Raw genomic sequence first — 17,814 nt, 5'->3', positions numbered from 1 at the left:
TAACGATGTAATTTTATGATTTCTAACGTTTATTTTTATTCTTTATCTAGTTCTGTCATTTATTCAACGTTTGCCATAATGCATAAATAGACGGCTATTACTGTTATTGCCGGACTGCTGGAGAGTAAGTTGCACAGGACTCTTCACCTCCAGATGTGCAGGGTGTAGCTCTTAGCAACAAGAACAAGGTGTTTTGTTTGTTTTGCTTACCTAACCAAAGTACAAATTCCAAAGAGGATAATATTTTAAAAATCAACTGTGAAGGGACATAATTTACATACAATATAATGCATCTATTTGAAATGCACAGCTGGTTTGAGTTTTTGGCAATTTACACGCCCATGTCACCATTACCACAGTGAAGATGTAGAACATTTCCACTGTCCCCAAAGAAAAGCCTTGTGGTGTAATTCCATGCAGCCAATATAAGGAGTAAGATAGATTTTAATGTATTGCTATGAAAAGATGTGCCCAACACACTTTTAAGCTTCTGTAAAAGCTAGAGAACGTACTGAATTATAATGCCACTAACACCACTTACAAAATATATATTTTATTTATTTTAAAATCAATTTTTATTTATTTGGTTGCACCAGGTCTTAGTTGCAGCATGCGAACTCTTAGTTGTGGCATGTGGAATCTGGTTCCCTGACCAGGGATGGATCCTGGGCGTCCTGCATTGGGAGTTCGGAGTCTTACCCACTGGACCACCAGGGAAGTCCCCAAAATATATATTTTAAATAGATGAAAACCTGGAAGATTGCTCACCAAAGTTCTGACAGTGGTATCTCCAGGGAGTAAGATAATTCGTGGCTTAAAATTTATCTGAAATGTTGGAATCTTCTTTTAGTGTAAATTTGGATTTGTATTGTGTAGGGGGTCAGGGAGTGAATATTTCCACTTAAAAATATCATGACACTAAGCCCCAAAGTCAATAAGTTACAGATTTTTAAACACCAAAATGTTAACTAAAATCCAACACCAGAAACTGTATTTTGAGATAATCCTTCCCATTTTCACAGCCCTGAATCTTTCAAAGTGCTTTGCAAAGGGGTATTTTTAGTGGAGTAGACGGAATATAAACAAACATTTATAAGAGGCTCAGACTCTAATAAAAAGAAGCGCAAATCAGTGGGGACACAAGGGATCCCGTCACATTTATACTCAACCCACGTTCCAAACCCGTGGTGCCATAGCATCCTCCAGCCGAGAAAAGGTCTTGGCAAACCTTATCCTTGAGCCTCGATTTGTCCTTGAGAAAAGATAAAGGCTTTCAGAGCGAGTCTGAGGAACAAGACACTGACTTTCTGATGTAAAGTTTCAAGAATGCTGGGCAATGGCAGTGTCTCAGTCAGAGCATCCAGCCCATATGGGCGATGCTCGCTCTGGCTCGCGGGTTGGCAGTGGCTCAAGGAGAGGACGCAGAGAAACTGAGAATTCCCTGGCGGTCCAGTGGTTAGGACTCCGAGCTCTCACTGCCGAGGGCCCGGGTTCAACCCCAGTGGGGGAACTAAGATCCTGCAAGAAGCATGGTGCCGCCAAAATAAAAGAAGGAAGGAAGGAAGGAAGGGTGAGGATGGTGGCGGGGAGGCAAGAAAACTCAGACAATAACTGGAGAGGAAGAAAGCATGGTAGGGAGGACCCAAAACCTCCACACCCATCCCCGTTCCCCTTCCTGTAGGTGTTGGAGGGGAAAACGCGGTCCTGGGAGGCACGGCTGGTGCAGACCTGGGTCTCTCCTGGAGATTTCTGATGAGCTTAAACTGGGAGGAGACTGTAACATTTTTCCTTTGAAAAGCAGGCTCCTAAAATGGTACTGACAAAGCGGTTTGCAGGGCAGAAATAGAGACACAGATGTAGAGAACAAACGTATGGACACCAAGGGGGGAAAGTGGCGGGGGGGGGCGTGGGGATGGTGGTGGGATGAATTGGGAGATTGGGATTGACATATATACACTAATATGTATAAAATAGATAACTAATAAGAACCTGCTGTATAAAATATAAATGAAAAAAAAATTTAAAATTAAAAAAAAAAAGTAGGCTCCTAATCTGCCACTCTGACTGGTTTACCAATTCATCCTGATAAAACACAAAAACAAAACAAAGTCAAATTCTGATTTTTCTGGCCAATAGAAGGTCTGCACTCTCCCCATTCCTCACTTGCTTTAGGACTCCACACAGTGACCTGCTGGGCTCCAGACCTGCTGCCCTCAGGCCAGGCCCCTCTCTGCCCTCAGGCCAGGCCCCTCTCCTGCTGGACTCCACCTCTTGCCCAGCTCCTCTCTGCTTTGTCTCTACTCCTCATCCTTTTCCCTCCCCAGAGCCATCTCTGAATATCTCTCACCCTTTTCAAAAGACTTCTTCTCCTGGAGTACAAACTCCTCTGAACCACAGGAAAAAAGAGAGGCAAAGACCACTGAGAGAAACCCTGAAGGACATCTGTAGCTCCGCCTCTAGACATCCCACCCCACCCCCTCCAGCTCTCTCTCTGTGTAAATCTGGGATACCCAAGTTGGGAACCACTGGTGTAAGTGGAGAGTCAAAATTTAGGAAACCTTCCCACCTTGGCACTACATTCAAGACTTTGGTGTTATGGTCACATGTGCCTTTATTTCTGGATATGGGACAATGACACTCATCAGATCAGCAGACTGCAAACACCCCCCCCAACACACAACCAAAAGGCTTAAAGGACTCTGCGTTCAGGAGGAGGGTGAGATGGGGGGACCCTGTGACTCCAAGTCTATGGATCACTCCTACACAAAGGGATACTGAAAAGTGGTACAGGACAGTCCATTCCCTCCAGGGACTGGTCAGGGAAGTCAGAGCCACCAAGGGTGGATGTCAAATTCCCTCAAAGAAATATCATTGCAAGGAAACATTTGTCACACTTTTAAGCCCACACAAATGCTCAAATAGAACCAACATCAGAAAACCAAAATCCTAGTTCAGATGACATCACTGAAGTTGGCTGTAAGGCTTTGTGGGACCTGTTAGGTAGAAAGAACAACTCTATTTAGGGCTATAGCTCAATAGCCCCTACATCTTGGGGCCCCCAGAAAGAACACTATCTCTTCAGCAGCACACAGTGAGGTCATTTCTGGGAAAAACTGTATAATCTCCTTGAATTCCTGAGGTTTTTACATTTAGTCAATGACTTTGTAGATGCTGATTTAATCTTTGAACATCTTGGAATTAATTTGCTTTACTCTAAGTATGGAACCAGAAGCAGGAAGCAAGGGACTGACCCTGAGCTATGGTCCCACCCATGGCTCTTTTAGGCAATAATCATAAGAGATTTTGAGCCAATGAAATCCATGGCTAGGTAAACAGTAAACTCTCCATTTCAACAAATGTTTCAGATATTCCAGCTTGCCTAGTAATGTTCTAACTTGAACCCCAGTCTCAACATTTAAAATTTATATTTTTGTATTGATTTTTAAATAATTCATGTATATTACACTGAGTTTGTTGCAGTAAGCCACCTGGAATCAAGTGTGGAATTAAGATAAGTAAATAAATGTGTGGTTCTTCATTGACTTACTGCTCACGCCATCTTTAAAATGTATCAACATTAAATCCAGTCACTTCTCACAGCTCTACTGCTTCCATCCTAGAACCGTCCTCCCCACAATAGTAAACAGGCTAGCCTTCCAGGTGGGCTCCCTGCTGGCTCTCATGCCCTGCTGTCCTTTACCCACGTAACAGATGACATGAAGTTTTAAACTGTGAGTTAGAGCACATCCTCACCACCACATCCCACGGAACACTGCAGTGTCTTCCTTTCTTAGGCAGAATGAAATCCCAGTCCCTCACCACTGCCTACAAGCCCCTCATTACAGGGCCCCTCTGGCCACCCTGGCCTCAGCCCACCACTGGCAGCCCGGCTTACTCATCTACTCACATGGGTCTCTGACACTGCCCAGTCCTGTCCCAGGGCTCCTGTCCCTGCTGTGACTCCCCAAGTGCACCTCCTCCCCAGAGACCCACATGGGTGATCCCCCCCTCCATTCAGGTCCAGTGTCCCAAGGTCAAGTCCTCAGAAACATCGTGTCCAACAAACTCTCTGAGATATTTGCCCTGCCATTGCCACCACCAATCTTCTAGCCCAGCCATATTTTTCTCCAGAGCAATTATCACTGATAGCAGAATAATTGCTTTTGTCATCTGTATCATTGAAATATATGTTCTTTAAAACAGGAACCTTGTCTACTTGTCACCACTTGTATCTCTAGCATGTAGAACAGTCCCAGTACATAGTAGGGGCTCAGTAAACATGGGTTGAATATAAGCTGGCATAGTGCTTTTGAAAAGCAATTTGAAAACATGTATGACAAGCCTTAAAAATGTTCATGCCGTTTGACCCAGTAATTTTTATTCAACAAATCTATGATTTTAAAATAAAATATAGAAGGATATTTAGATGTAAGAATTTTATTTTTTTAAATTTTTGGCCATGCCAGGTGGCTTGCAGGATCATGGTTCCCTGACCGGGTATTGAACCTGGGCCTCTGCAGTGAAAGCCCCAAATCCTAACCACCAGACCACTAGGGAACTCCCTAGGCATAAGAATATGAATCAGGGACTTCTGTGGTGGCGCAGTGGTTAAGAATCTGCCTGCCAATGCAGGGGACATGGGTTCTATCCCTGGTCCGGGAAGATCCCGCATGCCACGGAACAACTAAGCCTGTGCGCCACAACTACTGAGCCTGAGCTCTAGAGCCCACGAGCCACAACTACTGAAGCCCTCGCGCCAGAGCCCGTGCTCTGCAACAAGAGAAGCCACCACAATGAGAAGCCTGCGCACTGCAACAAAGAGTAGCCCCTGCTCGCCGCAACTAGAGAAAGCCCGCTCTCAGCAACAAAGACCCAACATAGTCATAAATAAATAAATAAATAAATAAATAAATAAATAAATAAAAAGACTAGATACTTTCACTGCTGTGGGCTGAGTTCGATCCCTGGTCAGGGAACTAAGACCTTACAAGCCTCACAGCGTGGCCAAAAATAAAATAAAATAAAAAGAATATTAATCAGATTTTATTTGTAATGGTAAAAAGTGATACAGAAGAGCAGGTATATCCTTTTTTCTTTGGAAATAGTATACAGCTGGTAAAAGCAGTGTTCAAGGAGAGTTTGTAATATCATATAAAGTCGCTTATTGTTAATAATAATGTTTTCAAAAACAAGATTCAAAATAATTCATAATGTATGACTACAGCTAACTACAGCTATGCAGTCCTGTATAGACACACGAATACATGGGAAGCAGCTGGTGGGAACTAAGGGCCAAAGGGCTCACCATGATCCTCCCAGTGGAGACACCAGATGGTTTCCCATCTTTCTGTTTCTATACATTTTTATATGTTGTCTGTGACTGAGCAAGCTTTACTTTTTTAATAGGATAAAGTACTTATTATGAAGTATTAAAACGTGCAAAATGAAATTTTAATGAAAAAGTCCAAGTCTCCTTTCCCAACTCAGCTTGAAGCAACATCTCTCCTTTGGACTCCACAGGGCAGAAATCCCTACTGATGGTCCTCCAGAGGGAAGAAATGAACTCTTCCTCCACAATCCTTGATCCATTCTTGGGTTTGGGAGTTGGCTGAGCAATAAAGGCAACACTAAGAATACCATCAATTATAGATTACTGATTGTTACGTAATTTTAATCTCACCACACCTGAGAAAGTAGCACGGAGTCTTTCATTTTCACAGCTTGAGAATCTAAGTCCCTGAGATACTGAATGTGTGGCCTGGATTCTCAAAAAAATGTTGACCTTGAAACTTAAATGATACTGGACCTCCTGGGAAGCCCACCTGGGCACCACCTGGGTGACAGATGAGTGGGTCACTCTGTCACTGAGTGTGGGTCCTAGCATTTCTGGAGCTGTCTGTAGTTTTTCTCCTGAAGACTCCTACACATACTAAAACGATATTTTCCCTCCCCTCTTCCCACATCAAGCAGGCTTCTCTTTACAAATGCAAAGATAACTTCCCTAATGTTAAGGCCAACAAGTGCTCCCCCCACACACACCCCCAAGTGACTCATCCCAACTGGATAATCTAAATTTCACTGAATTTACCCTCAGGGTTGCAGTTGAGCATGTGGGTCCAAGATACAAGTTATCTGGAGATTTGGGCTTGGCTGATCTGGAAGATGGCTGATCTCCCAGCCATCCTTGGCTTGTAGTTTCCTGTTTCAATTCCCTATCTCTATGAGAGACCATTCATTCATATGTCAAACGTGTATTAAATATCTGCTCTGTGCTGGGCGCTGCCTTTAGGAAGAGCTGGGGCTGGTGGAACCACACTCTCCTTACACTCAAGGTTGGCACAGTCTTGCTCAGGCGCAGATTGGTAAGGAAATTTTAACGCAAATGGTAAGTGCAACCTGCACACGTGCTTTGTGGACATATATGTAGTCTGTCAGGTCTGATCAAGGAGTCACAGAAGCCTTTAAAAAGAGACAACATATGAGCTGCAATTTGAGGTGTAAGTAGGAGCCCAGTGGACACCCAGGACAAATGAAAAATGACTCAGAATCCAGGACACTCATTTCTTTGCCTGGGCCAGGCCAGGACTCAGTCTAAGCTGACTGGGGAACCAGGTGCTTCCTGGCTAGAAAGTATGTCCCAACATCTGACTATTCAGGAATCACAGCTACTAAATATTGAGACTTGAGAGAGAGAGAAGCCTGATTTGAACAGCAAAATTCTGCTGGAAGTCTTGTTCAAATGAAGAGTGCTGGGCCCTCACCCCTGGAGTTTCTCATTCAGTAGGTTTGGGGTAGGTCCTGAAAATTGCATCCCAGTTGATGCCAGTGCAGCCTGTCCTGGGTCCACACTTTGAGAACCACACTAGAACCACTTTCATGGAGGAAGAGCAAGGATTTATGAGTCTGCTTTGGTTTCTAATATCGGAATGGAGCTTTGAGACAGCGGTATCAGACAAACCAGACCACACCTGACCGACCCTGGAACTCCACTCCCACCGCGGTGATCAGTGTTTGATTGCCTTGGGGTCACAGGAATGGCAGACAGACAGGTAGGGACCAGACGTGGAGGTCAGAGAGGGTGATCCAGAGGCAGTGCTCTATGCTCAGCACCTGGGGCTGCTGCAGCTCCCCAGACTGGCTCCTACACCCTCAGGCCCCTCCTTACCCCTCAGCACGTTGACCTTCAGGCCTTCCTCCACCATACCTCGGTTGTTTGGGCCTATGATGTGACAGAGGGGCTCTGATCACACTTTCTGATCCAAAGATAGGGTGACATAGTCTGATAGGCATGGGCAAACTTGAAGGATAACAGTATGGGCCAATAATGAGAGCCCTGAAGTGTTGGCAAATGGCTTCAATCAGGTGTCCTAGGTGAAACTCCAAAGTGATTGATCTTCTAATTATTGAGACCTTGAGCCCACATGGACACTAGAGGGCGTCCTGAGATTGCTGAAGCTACAAGTGTTGTGTCCAACCACCAAAAAAATGCCCTGTACATTGGGCTTTCCTGCTTAAATCAAGATTTGGTCAGTAATAATAATAATAAAGATAATAAAATAAAATTTTAAAATGGGAATTCCCTGGCAGTCCAGTGGTTAAGACTTGGCGCTTTCACAGCTGTGGGCCCAGTTTCGATCCCTGGTCAGGGAACTAAGATCCCGCAAGCCACCCGACGCGGCCAAAAAAACAATAATAAAATAAAACAGTCGGTTTCTTGACCAAACAACTTGCATTTGTTAACTAATCATGCCCTTATTTTACCTTTTAATGATTGAAAGATATGTAAAGAAAGTAAATGCAGGGACTTCCCTGGTGGTGCAGTGGTTACAAATCTGCCTGCAACTGCAGGGGAGATGAGTTCGATCCCTGGTCCGGGAAGATCCTACATGCCCCGGAACAACTAAGGCTGTGGGCCACAACTACTGAGCTTGCGCTCTAGAGGCCGCGAGCCACAACTACTGAGCCCTCACGCCACAACTACTGAAGCCCGTGTGCCTAGAGCCCGTGCTTCGCAACAAGAGAAGCCACTGCAGCCAAGTATTAATTCATTAAAAAAAAAAAAAGTCTTCCTATGTCCTTTTTTTTTTTTTTTTTAACCTCACCATGAGGATGTGGGATCTTAGTTCCCTGACCAGGGATCAAATTCCTGCCCCCTACAGTGGGAGCTCAGAGTCTTAACCACTGGACTCCCAGGGAAGTCCCTTTTTTTAAAAAAAATTCTTATGGTACTTTATTGTATAGATATGCAATGCTTTTTTTTTTTTGAATATTTGAATTTTATTTTATTTAGTTTTTTTTTTTTTTAAAGGAATGTAGTTTATTTATTTATTTATTTATGGCTGTGTTGGGTCCTCGTTTCTGTGCGAGGGCTTTCTCCAGCTGCGGCAAGTGGGGGCCACTCTTCATCGCGGTGCGCGGGCCTCTCACCATCGCGGCCCCTCCCGTTGAGGAGCACAGGCTCCAGACACGCAGGCTCAGCAACTCTGGCCCACGGGCCCAGTCGCTCCGAGGCATGCGGGATCCTCCCAGACCAGGGCCCGAACCCGTGTCCCCTGAATTGGCAGGCAGACTCTCAACCACTGCGCCACCAGGGAAGCCCCTGTTTAGTTTTTTATACAGCATGTTCTTATTAGTTATCTATTTTATACATAATAGTGTATATATGTCCCCCGCGCAGCATCGAAGACCCAACGCAGCCAAATAAATAAATTAATCAAAAAATAATTAATTAAAAAAATAAAAATTTGCACAGAGATTGCCATATTGTCCTTCATAAAAACATTACCAATTTACAATCCGATCTGCAATATATTTGAGTACCAATTTTGACACGATTATTTTTTACACTATGGAAATATGTAGAGATACATATTTGGGAGCCATCTGTGTACAGATGATATTTAAAATCCTGTGACTGGGTGAAACTAGAGCAATTAGGAAAGCAGTAAAAACAGAATAAGCAGCCCAGTTAACGCTCTTAAACATGCCAAATTTACAGCAAAAGGAGGCGGCAAAGGAGATTGAGAAGGAGCAGCCAGGGTGGTAAGAAGAAAACTAGAACTGTATGTCACAAGGGCGCTTGGGGGGGTGGGCAGAGTATACATATATATTAATACAATCACTTCGGAGAACAATTTGGCATCTCGTAGTAAAGAAGTGCAATAATTCCACACTTACAAACATATCCTAGCGGGACACACAAGGGACCAAGTAGAGGTACCCAAAAATGTTCACTGCAGGCAGCCATGTCTGTGATAAAAACAAACTAAAAGTCAATGAAGAGGAAAAAGAGAGAGAAATTGTAGCATATTCGTACCATGGCTACTATCCAGCAATGAAAACAAATGAACTATTTGTATAAACATGGATTCATCTCATGTACAATGTTAAATGAAAAAGTATGCTACAGAATGATACGTTTAGCAAGAAACAATTTATACAGTCTTAAAACATACCTAACAAGAGGATTTTTTAAATCCTTAGTAAAAAAAGCATACACCAAATTCAAGACACACACACACACACACACACACCCCCCAAGCCATCCTGGCCAGGAAAATGTTAACTGAAACACATGCATATCAAAACCATGCAAAATGAAGACTGTTTGCATATGTTTCTACTGTTTACTATGTATACCACATATAGCAAATGATATTAAAATATTACAAATTGACAAACCTGCATGGTGCCTCCATAAAGCTTTCTTATAATTCTCTATTCTTTTCTTCCAACTAGAACTACTTTGTAAAAAATTTGTGAAGTAAATCCAAAAGAACTGAGCAAAATAAATAAATAAAAAGAGTTGTCAATTATGGGGAAAGCTGCTGAGAGGTAAAGAAAGATGAGGACAGACATCTCCATTAGAATTAACAGTACTATGTTAGTGACCTTGACCAGAAGAGACTTCCTTGAGGAATGTGAGCAGAAGCCAGAATGAAGTGAATAGAACCAAGAAAGAAGGATGAAGGAAGGACCACAGGCACAAATAGGCCTTGGGTGTCAAACTCTTGGGGTGGGGGGGGGTGGGGGGGCGCGGACTGGGAGGCAGGGCTGGATTCTGAGCATTCTTTGGATCCAAAGCTTAGGGAAAGCGAATTATCATTTATGTAGCTCTTTCCACAATCTTCAGAGGGATCTTCTGAAATAGCTTTTACAACCTGAAGAATGAATTCTCCAATAGCTCCTGGGTCCCTCAGAGAAATTAAGTACTTTGGCCTACTTTCTGAATACAAAGACAATAATGTGAAGTTCCTGTGGGCTAGGACCTCACAATCTGGGCCATTATTCTCAATAATGTGTGAAAAATCAGTAGATTTTGCTTTCCAGAAGAATTTTTTTTTTTTTAAAGAAACTCCTTTGTTAGAATGTTTGCAATACATGTATCTGACAAAGGATTTGTATCCAGAGTATATGAACAACTGCTATGACTTGATAATAAAAAGACAAACAACAGCAACAACAAAACTGAGTAAAAGACTTAAATAGGCACCTTACAAAGGGAAGATACATGAATGGACAATACATATATGAAAAAGTTCTCAGCATCAATCGGGAAAATACAAAGTCAAAACTTTGAAACCACAGTTAGAAACCACTACACCCATCAGAAAAGCTAACAGTAAAAAGATTAATAACTATAAATGTTGGCAAAGATGTGGAACAACCCAAACTCCTATCCATTGCCTATAGGAATATAAAATGATTACTTTGGAAATTAGTTTTGGATCTTCAAATAAAGTAAAACAACAAGGAATCTGTAACCAGCATGTACATTCCTTGGTATTTACTCAAGAGAAATCAAGATATATGTCTATAGAAACCATGTACAAGAATGTTAGTAGTTGCTTTATTTGTAGTAGCGAAAAACTCAGAATACCCTCAAATAGCCAAAAACTGTGGCCCAATCTTCAATGGAATACTACTCAGCAATTAAAATGAAGAACTACTGATACATACAACAACATGGATGGATCACATAGAGATTATGCCAAAGGCAAAAAGCCAGACACAGAGAAGACCATACTCTGTGAGTGCATTTGTATCAAGTTTTAAAACAGGTAAAACTACTCTGTGGTGATAGTCACCAGATCAGTGGATGCTTGGTTGGGGAAGGGGGACTAAATGAAAGGGAGTAAAGGGAATGTTCTAGGGTGAAGGGAACATTCTATATTTTGATAGGGGTGTGGGTGACATAGCTGCATGTATTTGTTAAAATTCATCGTTTGATTCACTAAAGTTCTGTTCATTTCACTATATGTACATCATACCTCAATTTAAAAATGTTTCTAACAAAAAAATGTTAATGTTTTTGTTTTGTTTCCTTTTGGCCGCGCTGCATGTCATGCGGGATCTTACTTCCCTCACCAGGGATCAAACCCGGCCCCTGGCAGTGGACACGAGGAGTCCTAACCACTGGACCGCCAGGGAATTCCCCCAGATTGTTAATGTTAATAATAAAAATAAGATAATTGAAAGCAAGATGTATGAAGACATCTACCACAGCACTGTAAAGGCAAAAACTGGAAACAACCAAAAATCCATCAGTAGGGGGCTGGTTAATTCAATACAAATACAATGGAATTCTCCATTTTTGTGTCTTCTTTAGCTTCTTCAGAATGTGACTTGGTATTATTGTGTATCTTTTAAAACATTTGTCTACCTTCCTTCAACTGTAGACTCTTTGAAGGTAGGGACCACTTCAAGTTTTAACAGTCTGAAAGTCAAATATTCTGCTCTGTTATCCCTATAAAGATATGAATTATTTAATCAAATGATTCTCTCCTGAGCTCATTAAGAGCTCCTGCTCTGGGCTTCCCTCGTGGCGCGATGGTTGAGAATCTGCCTGCCACGGGTTCGAGCACTGATCTGGGAAGATCCCACATGCCGCGGAGCAACTGGGCCCGTGAGCCGCAACTACTGAGCCTGCGCGTCTGGAGCCTGTGCTCCGCAACAAGAGAGGCCGCGATAGTGAGAGGTGCGCGCACCACGAGCGGACCTCTCACCGCAACTAGAGAAAGCCCTTGCACAGAAACGAAGACCCAACACAGCCAAAAATAAATAAATAAATTTAAAAAAAAACAAAAACAAAAACTCACTCACTTAAAAAAAAAAAAAAAGAGCTCCTGCTCTTCGGACCCCTCCCACACCCTGTTTCAATCTACCAAATACCATCTGCATGGGCTGAAGCCCCAGAGAGAGTAAGGAGGTGGCACAAACAGCTTTTTCAGGGCAGATTCATGACTGATGACAAGAGACACCTGACAAGCACCCAAACTAGGCCAGAGAGAAGAGGAGCAGAAAGAGCTCAAAAGCCCTGCTATCTGGCACCTCCACACTTTGTTTAAGAGAAGAGAGTAAAACAAACATACCACAACCACAGGATAATGATATAAGATCCTACATATCTGCAAGCCAACATTTTGTGACTCGTATGATTTCAGGAAAGAGAGAGATCAATGTGGCCAGAGGAAGCATTAAGGGTTTGGGGGGCAGAGGTTGGGATTGAGAGGGGAAGTAGCTTGCTTCTTTGTAGCATATGTACTCTTTGCCAGGAACTTTAGATAGAATCTCCTTTAATCTTCACAATGTTCCTGTGAAGAGGAACCTTCCATTTCAGACATCTATACCTGAGAGTCCAGAGCTTAACTCATCAGTCTACAACATCACCCGGGAGCAAAGCTGGATGGATACCCAGGACTCCAGCCTCCAAGCCTGCCCTGTTTCCATTATCCCATCTCAGGACCCCAAAGAAGGGGGAAGAATTTGAATGGGTGGTGAGACTGGGGATAATGCATCAGCTGGATCTGCACTAAAACAGTGGAGAAGCATCCCTCCCTCCCCTCCCCCATGCCTTCCTCAAAGAATTGAAATCATCCCCTCTAATTTACCCAGCACCCCTTCCTCTCCCTCTCTGCACAATAGCTAGAGTTGGGGAGGAAGGAAGAAGAAATTGCTTTTGCCTTTCATGGACCCTTCTTCTCCTGGGGTCTCTGCCTTTCCACCTTTTACCTTTCCCCACACCAGCCCATTCGCTTCACAACTGAGTGCCTATTGAGTGCCAAGAGCTGTCCTTGCCTCTGGGGATAAGAAAATGAGTAAGACAGCTCCTGCTCTCAAAGAGTTTACTGTCTGGGGGGAACGAAGGCACTAGAGAAGATTGTAATAATCTCCTTCTGTGTTAAAATTAGGTGTCATCCCCATCCTTGGAGGGAGGACAGGGGTAATTCAAGGAAGGTGACCTGGATGCAGCTGACACACAGGGTATGACAGGTTCCAGAACTCTCTTTACTGGAATTCATATCTGCACACAGGTAAATAATGTCTTTCTGACTGAATTCCTTTCAGTCTTCCTGAAAGATGAGCAAGCTCATTCCAGAACAAGGCAGACAGGTGGGGTGAAGAGACCACTCCCCAAGGACATAGGCCCAGGACCTTTGGGTTCTACTGGTCACCACTGCCCACCCACACTTCTCCTAGGTCCAGCCTTCTTCCAAACCTCTCACAGCCCTTGACTACATTCCGTGGTGTTCCGCATGGGTACCACGGCCATAGCCAGCCTCAGAACCTGATTATTGCGAAACCAAGCAGCACTGATCCTGGCTGAATTAATAGGGAAGCTAAAGTCTCTTTGAGGCAGAGATAAACTTGGCAGTTCAGCCTCATTAAAATCTTTAATTACAATTCCAAATGGTCTGCAAACCCATGAAAGGTCACTCAACTGATTAGCCATAACATCTACAGCTGATAAAGATACAGGGACAGGGGCATTCTTGAGAATGGAAACTGTGGGGACTGGAAACTGCTTCCATTGTTTGTGAACATAATCTGACAATGTAAAGGAAAATACCTGCCACTCCCTGACCCAGCAGTCCAAGGTGGGGAATATCTCCTATGGAGGTAGCAGGTTAAGAACATGTAAGGATGTTTATTGTAGCTTTATTTGTTGTGCTGAACTGGAAACAACTCAAATGTCCATCCAGTGAAAGACTAGATAAATTGTGATGCATGCATATCATGGACTATTATGCAGTTATTAAAAAGAAGGAGTTTAATCTATATGTACAGAGGGATGTGTGTGATTTGCAGACTATTATGAACAGCATTATCACATCCCTGTAAAAGCAAAAAATAAAACCCTCAAATATGTGGACATCTGCTTGTATGGTCATTAAAGAAACATCTGGAGGGGTTACACGGCAGACTGTTAATGTGGTTACCTCTTGGTGGTGGAAACAGAATACATTTGTTAACTTTTCGTTTATAAATTTTTGGAGCATTCACCCATAACAAGAAGCACATATTACTTTTTATACTTTAAATTTTATATTGACTACATAACAAAAGTTTCTTTGCGACGGTTGCACAACAATGTGAATGTACTTAATGCCACTGAATGGTACACTTATAAATGGTTAAAATGGTATATTTTATGTTGTGTGTATTTTACCACAATTTGAAACAAAACCAGAAAAACACCCATGCATCTTCAAATGCTCCAGTAACTGAGAATGGAAGTTGGGGCTAGTCAGAGGTTAGGAAATCAGACATGAAAGTCGATTTTTAAATTTTTTAAAACATTTTTGTTTATTTTTGGCTGCATTGGGTCTTCGTTGCTGCCTGTGGACTTTCTCTAGTTGCAGCGAGCGGGGGCTACTCTTCGTTGCGGTGCCGGGCTTCTCGTTGTGGTAGCTTCTCTTGTTGTGGAGCACGGGATCTAGAGCGCCCGGGCTTCAGTAGTTGTGGCGCGTGGGCTCAGTAGTCGTGGCTCCCGGGCTCTAGAGCGCAGGCTCAGTAGTTGTGGCGCAGGGGCTTAGTTGCTCCGAGGCAGGTGGGATCTTCCCAGACCAGGGATCGAACCTGTGTCCCCTGCATTGGCAGGCAGATTCTTAAGCACTGCAGTACCAGGGAAGTCCCGAAAGTAGATTTTTAAAAGCATAATATTTAACTGGTGAAGAGGAGTCTGAGCATAAAAACAGTCATAATCCCATGGTGACCGAGGAAGAACAATTTATTTTTTTAAATTTTTTCCAAAAATATATTTTATTTATTTATTGGCTGCGTTGCGTCTTCCGTGACTGTGCGCGGGCTTTCTCTAGTTGCCGAGGGCTTCTCATTGCAGTGGCTTCTCTTGTTGCGGAGCACAGGTTCCAGGCACGCAGGCTTCAGTAGTTGTGTCACACAGGCTCAGTAGTAGTGGTGCACGGGCTTATTTGCTCCACGGCATGTGGGATCTTCCCGGACCAGGGCTGGAACCCGGGTCCCCTGCATTGGCAGGCGGATGCTTAACCACTGTGCCACCAGGGAAGCCCTGGAAGAACAATTTAAATTCATTAATCCAGTCAGGATGAACCAAAGCACCTCTGTCCATCAGGGTAGGGCAGAAGCCTGGCTCTGACTAGATTTAATCCAAAGGGATTCAAGGAAAAGGAAAAGTCCCGTCTCTCAAGCAGCTATGGCCCAGTGGGAGCCTCCCTGGGATTCGCCACGGGGAGCCGGGTCGGGCAGTGGGGCTCGCCCTGCCTCGGAGCTAGATGAGCGAGCCGGGCCCTGGCCGGTTCCTACTGGTGCTGCTGCTGTGCTGCTGCACATACCCCCTCCATGCCCGATCCCCAAACCTGCAGCGAGAGGCTTGCCCCCCGGGGAAACCAAAGCCAGGTGCCCCGCCCCCACCGCCCCAAGGCCTGACCGTGCCTCACGGGGGCGCTGAGTTCTAGGGCCACTCAGTTGTGTCCACCCTCTCCGCTTCACCCCAAGCACACCCTCCCCCAAACCTCTGTGAAGCCCTTTGTGAGCGCTTCCTGCAGCCCAGCAACAGAGGTCTGGGGAGACAAGGTTGCCAAAGCTGAGAGAAGATAAGGCCATAAGTAACATTACCCCAAATCCTCTCCCACCACACTTCAGTCTGAAACTTAATCCCTACACTTAGTCCTACATCATGGCAGGAACTGAGCAGAGGGGGAAATGAGTTTTATATCGAATTGGTGTTGGCAACCCCCCACTACTGATGAACTATTTTGTGCTTGGTGCGAGGGATGAAAAGATGAATAAAATCTCATCTTAAAGGGTGTTAGTTTGGTTTAAGAAAAAAGAAAAAAAAAAAAACGATTGAGTGAGCAGAGTAGTGCAATAAAATATTAAAGATGTTATCACAGCAGAATGTGTAGGGTCAGGGACCTCCCAAAGGAGGATGTGAATTCTACATTCAGAGGTGCAGGAAAGCTTGAGAGGAAGTGGCTGAAATTCAATAATGTTGGAAGATAGGCAGGGTCTTGGGCAGACAAACCAGAGGGGGAAAAGGGCACTCCAGGCAACTGGGCAGCTAGAGTGGGCTTCTGGGAATCACAGGGAGATCTGAAAATCTGACTGAGGGTAGGAAAGCATAGGCTGAATCAGAGCATATCGATTTTTAGAGCCCTCCTCTCTGCCCTTGCATTCTGGGTATTTACTAACATTAAACTCTTGACTCTCAGCCATATTCCTTAGTCTTGTTTTCCTGTGTTACCGATGAGAGAGAGAGAGACTTAGAAGTTACACAGCTTCCCTAAATTTACACTGCTGGTATGTTGTTGAGTGAGAAACGTCAATCCAGATTTTTCTGATTCCAAATACTGGTCAGGTTCGTTTCTCACAGGAGCCAGGTGGAGAAATGGACTATTTTTGAAGGCATTGGGGAAGGTCTCATTGAAGGAATCTCAGGCAGGGCAGTAAAATGATCAGACTTGTGTTGAAAAAGCAGCTGTGTGGAGGAGGGACGATGGGAGCTAGGAGGGTAATGAGAGAAGTCCAGAGGTGAGTGGGTGTTTCCAGGCAACACCTGGAGAATGAGCAGAGGGTAGGGCTTGAGGAAGTGACTCAGAAAACCCAATAGTCACGGCTGGGGTACTGGAGCCAGTCTGGGAGGCAGGGGAGAGGAGTCAGCTCCCAAACAGGAGAGTGACAGGAGGAAGTGACATCCAGAGTCACAGGCGGCTGAGAGACCACATCAGATAAGGGCTGAAAAGTGTTGGTGGATTTTGCAATTAGGAAGTGGGTAGTAGGCCGGTCAGTCTGAGCTCGCAGGCACTTCCAATGCAGCCCGCCTGGACTGACCTGTCGCCCAAGCCAACTGAGCACAGCCACTGAGGCCAGCCCTCTTCTGAGCACCTGCTGCGGGCACGGAGCGCCTTGATAAAGCGTCACTGAACGCGCTGCAGCCACCCGGCTTCAGAAATGAGAGTTCATTAGCATTCACTCTGGAGATGCTCCTGTTCTTCACAGCTTTAAAGATCACTGTACCTGCTGGGTTATATTTCACGATAAATATGTTTTTGAAGGTGCCTTTGGGATGTCCAGTAGGGACAGCTATTTTTATGCTGTTATTGTTGCAGTGGTCGCCGCCCACGTGGTGCTGGCCCTCTTTGTTTATGGCGCCTGGAATGAAGGCTCATGACAGTGGCGTGAAGACAAACAGGATTAATGTGAATATCACCTTTTGATAGCATGAAATTGATTTTTTTAAATGGTAAATGACTCTGGGATATTCATGATTTCAGTAAAGTTGCAAGAACATGTTAAAATCAAAAAAAGAAAAAAGAAAAATAAAGAAACTGGCTGGGAAAAAAAAAGAAAATAAAGAAGTTACATAAGAGTAGACTCTAATTTTTTGTTTAAAAAAGCGGGTTCATGAAAAGTAACCTTTTAGAGCATTCACCAAGCTGATGACAGTGGTTATGTTGGGAGGAAAGGTGTTGGAGGGCCTTTCGCTTTCTTTGTGGTGTTATTCTGAGATAGTTGATGTTACTTTATTACCAGAAAAAAGCAATCAAGTAAAAT

The 17,814-nt window shown here is 44.0% G+C and overlaps 1 pseudogene; it reads left to right on the top strand.

The window, feature by feature from the left end:
- The first annotated feature begins 15,533 nt into the window (after positions 1–15,533).
- LOC133095676 (vacuolar ATPase assembly integral membrane protein VMA21-like) lies at positions 15,534–17,458 on the top strand (annotated as a pseudogene).
- Positions 17,459–17,814: the final 356 nt, after the last annotated feature.

The sequence above is a fragment of the Eubalaena glacialis genome, chromosome 7 (genome assembly GCF_028564815.1).
Source record: "Eubalaena glacialis isolate mEubGla1 chromosome 7, mEubGla1.1.hap2.+ XY, whole genome shotgun sequence".
Taxonomy (NCBI): Eukaryota; Metazoa; Chordata; class Mammalia; order Artiodactyla; family Balaenidae; genus Eubalaena; species Eubalaena glacialis.
The sequence above is the reverse complement of the archived record's forward strand: the minus strand, read 5'-3'. Positions and strand labels throughout refer to the sequence as shown.